The following is a 4,674-nucleotide window of genomic DNA, read 5'->3' on the forward strand; positions in this document are numbered from 1 at the left end:
ATCCTTCTTTAAAGGAACAACTTGCCAATCTGGGTCATTTTTAGAAGCTGGAGGCTGGGTGGGTTGGGGCGGAGGGAGGGGAAGCATGTAGGACAGGTGAAGCTTATCATATAAAGTATGCAGGTTTCAAAATGGTTCCCCCAAAGCCCCTCACTTGAATTGGGATAGATCATGATGGGATTCCTATGCATCACCCCTTCCCCTCATCAAAAGAGAAGATGGGGTGATGCTGGGACATCCCGGCCTGAGACATATGGCAGTGCCAGCTACTCACCAACACATCCCATATCCCCATTTTCTCCACTTTACCTATTGATGCCTTCTCCTTGAAACTTCCTGCTGGCAAGAGTAGCCCCCCTTACTCTGGTGGCTCAATTTTGGGCCTCGGGGAGCAGGGCAGGGCTGTGATCTCTTCTTCTTATTCTTCCCTAAAGTAGGCAGGCTTTCCCTGGGAACTGGGGACCTGCTGAGCCTTCAGTGGACAGGAGGCCACCATGTGGTTGATGCTTTGGCAGAAGTTGCACTTCTTGGGCTGTGGTGGCAGCTTGCATTCCTTGGCATGATGGTCTAGACCACCACAGTTGTAGCACCTGTCTCCTTTGGATCTGCGCTTCTGCATGTTCTTCAACTTTGGCCGCCTCTCACTACCAAAGAGAACACCCCACTGGGCCCAGTGAATCCAATGGATTCTAGGCCTTTGGCAGACTTCTTAAAGGAAAACTCCACAGCCTCTCCCACCCTCAGGCTCCAGAAGCCCTCCATGTGCAGCTTACTCTTGTGCACAAAGACGTCCACCAGGGGGTCCAGCGCGACCATGGTGCGGGCCTTCATAGATAGGAAGCCGAACCCCATGATCACGTTGAACCACTTACAGATGCCGGCCTTGTGCAGCAGCTGTGGCTCCCTGGCCGCCTGAGCTGCATCCGCCGGTGCCTACTCGGCCGCCTTCTCCACCGCCTTGGCACAGCCACCTGCAAACTGCTAGTTGGACACCAAGCCCATGGTCATTGGCTGAGCCCTCAGTCCCGGGCCCCTGGTAGGGCTGCTGCTGGCCCCTGAGAAGTCCGGAGGCAAAGGGGACGTTCGGAGAAGAGGCAGCTACATCTTACCCCGCACAATCCATTTTTTTCAAAATTTCTTATGATACTGAAGATTCAATTATAAACTATTAACACTTGAAAATAACTCATTTTGGGGGGAGTAGGACACAAAACACAAGATTAATCCTAATCATTTTCAAAGACATTTATTTATACTACAAATTCACTCCTATAACTACAAAGATTCTAAAAATAACAAGTATAGTGTCACAAAGGACATAATTTAAATTCATCATGTATATTCAAAAGACTGTGCTAATAGAAAACAAAGTTATACTAATAATTAGCTCACCCAATTTACTTCCATTCTTTTATTCTATATCTTTTAGTTTCATAAAAACTGGCTTTTCATAAAATGATTCATAAAAAGCCTATATACCCACTTACATTTTCAGATTTTAACAATGTTTATTTCAAAAATGTTTTTAGCTGTATAGTCAATGAACTGAAAACCATGATCCTCAGATCTCAGCCTCAATAGCTAGGATTACAGGTATGAGCCACCAGCACCCGGCTGCTTTCTTTCTTTCTTTCTTTCTTTCTTTCTTTCTTTCTTTCTTTCTTTCTTTCTTTCTTTCTTTCTTTCTTTCTTTCTTTCTTTCTTTCTTTCTTTCTTTCTTTCTTTCTTTCTTTCTTTCTTTCTTTCTTTCTTTCTTTCTTTCTTTTCGGTTGTGGGGCTTGAACTCTGGGCCTTAGCTTTGTGCCCAAGTTCTTCCGTTCAAGGCTAGTGTGCTGTTACTTTGAGCCACAGTGCCACTTCTGGTTTTCTGGTGGTTAATTGGAGATAAGAGTCTCACGGCCTGGCTTTGAACTGTGATCCTCCGATCTCAGTCTCCTGAGTAGTTAGGATCATAAAATATTCAAAGGGTTTTCAGAAATTGCAAGACTTGCTCTGGGATGTTATTTATATTGGAAAAGATATTCAAAAATCCTTATTTGTTAAAGTTGTGATAGTTACTCCCACAAAAGAACAATTAATGAAGAAACATTTGTATGTACAAAACAACTTCAAATGCATCCACAATCTGGAGGTGACACATGCTTTTTGTTTGTTTTTGCAATGTATATCTAACAAACATATCCACAATACTGATTTTCAGTAAATATGATGGGATATTCAAACCTAAAAAATAAGGGGTTTATCTATCTTAGTGTGAATAGATATGATCTTACAAAGAAAGTTATTTTCAACAGAAATCTGGAAAGTGTTTATCCACCTTGAGTTTCACAGGAATAACCAGAGTAATACCTGTTTGGTCGAGTTGGTCAAAATCACTCTATGAGTATATCTTAAAAGTATATCCAATTTAAGAGGTCAAATACATATTTTGTACTGACAGTCATCTTACAGCAATAACTGACTACCTAATTATATGGGTATCTTCTTGCCTAACATATACTAAGAACTGAAAGTGATCTCTTTTATCTAACTTAATGATGTAAATGCTTTGATTATGAGGGTGTTATTATTTGACAAATAAAATATACAGAAGGGTGGTTCCACTGAAATAACAGGATGGAACACTGATAAATAACAACATTTCAACACAGCTCTTTTCAGCCTCACTCTGTCCACATTGGCAAGCAACATTGCAACCGCACACACACACACATACACAAACATGTGCACACATGTACACACACATATACATGCATGCCAAACTCAGGGTTTATTGTACAAAAAATTTCAAATAAAATATTAATGATTAGGAAAAATGATAATTTGCCTTATTACAAAATAATACATAATCCAGTCTCCATGATTGTTATATTTTACCTGCCTCTCCACATGTGACCACTTAATTTATTTTTAGTTAATTCATTCATTCATTCATTCATTCATTTTTTGCTAATACTAGAGCTTGAACTCAGGGCCTGACTCTGTTCCAGAATTTGTTATTTTTTTGTTTTAGTTTTCTCACGGCTAGCATTTTAATGCTTATACTACAGCTCCATTTCAAGCTTTTTGTAGTTAATTTCAAATCAGAATCTAATGGACTTTTTTTTCTTGGTCTGGTTTCAAAGAACAATCATCCGATTTCATCTTTCTGATTAGGTAGGATTAAAGACCTGAGCCACTGGTGTGGCTCCTACTTTTTCCTATACTTATCTAATGCACATACTTAGATAGTAATTTAAACCTGAGAGCATAAAACCAAGATGTACAGTGATGATATTTTCCTGTCAGAAATTCAAGTTAGTAATGTAAATTTATTCTTAAGACCATATGCAAAAAATAAGAAGAAATCTGATGATGATGATGATGATGATGATGATGATGATGAAGATGTGTGTGTGTGTGTGTGTGTGTGTGTGTGTGTGTGTGTGTGTGTGTGTGTGTGCTGTTGCAATATGTTCCACATATAAGCACTGTACAGGGGTGTCCAGCCATTCACAGTTATTGCATGAATATTTGCCTTAAGCTACCAACCCATGGACAATTTCTAGTTGTCCACTCTAGGCTTCCCAATGAAGAGGGGTTTACTCATCCTCATCCCTATTATTCATATGTGTGGCCTTTTTGGAAATAGTCTCCACTGTAGTAAGCTGCAAGGCAAGCACTCTACCACTGATCCACCATCCCAGCCCAAGTTTTAAGATTCTTGTTTGTAATTTGGTCAAAGCTCTGACTCTTTATGTAGGCTACTAAAAATGTATTTACTAATTTCATGTAAATACATATATTCTATTTCCATCTCTTTTAAAAAATAAAAAAAAAATTGTTTGCTCTGTAAATTGATTAGAAGCATGGATTTTGTGGCTAGCTAGGTCATTGCACATCTGTATCTATTTTCCTCTCTCTCTTTCATGGTTCTCATAGACAATATGATTGCTCCAAAATTATCCTAATTTATTTTGTTTTTATATTTTTGGTTGCATCATTTCACTTTCTCCTCTGCCATTTCCCAAATCAGCACCACATAAACAGAACCATCCAGAAGTGGTGCTCTGCCTCAAGTGGTAGAGTGCTTGCCTTGATTTGAAGAGCTCAAAGACAGTTCCCTGGCCCAGAGTTCAGGCCCTACAACTAATTTTAAAGAAAAGAATCTAAATACTTGATAATTCTACTAACAGATTTGACTAAAATCAGTTGAATCACACTTTTCCTGTACAATGAAGGAATAGGTCCAGGCTAGGAAAGCAGCTAGAGAAGGCAGGCTGATTGTATCTGTGACAAATCTTTGTGGATAATGATATCGAGGATTACTTACTGGTGATTCACTTGCACTGCAAGCATGATTCTGAACGATTGCTTGCTGATTCTGAATTATTGCTTTGATCATTATATCCTCCAAAAAGCAAAAGTGAAATTTAATTGATAGAAAAGGACTACTAATACATTTTGACTTCTCATTAAGCATCTTCAATCATCAAAATCACCTGAAGACAATAGACAGGCCTATTTTTTAGATGAAAACAAATGTCTTTAAAAAAACAAGAATTTAGGTAGTCATACAAAGGACTTCTATTTTACTACTGCATTATACATTTTTTCTAATGTTGAATACCAACATTAGAAAGCTCTTTAAGCCCATAAGTTGAATAGTGAGTTCTCTGACACTATAACATGGTA

General features: G+C 38.7%; 1 pseudogene; it reads right to left on the reverse strand.

Annotated features, from left to right (window-relative positions):
• Positions 1-371: 371 nt before the first annotated feature.
• LOC138821667 (protein lin-28 homolog A pseudogene) lies at positions 372-1,002 on the reverse strand (annotated as a pseudogene).
• Between the last annotated feature and the right edge of the window lie 3,672 nt (positions 1,003-4,674).

The sequence above is a fragment of the Dipodomys merriami genome, unplaced genomic scaffold (assembly GCF_024711535.1).
Source record: "Dipodomys merriami isolate MVZ:Mamm:240054 unplaced genomic scaffold, mDipMer1.0.p SCAF_925, whole genome shotgun sequence".
In the NCBI taxonomy this organism is placed as follows: domain Eukaryota; kingdom Metazoa; phylum Chordata; class Mammalia; order Rodentia; family Heteromyidae; genus Dipodomys; species Dipodomys merriami.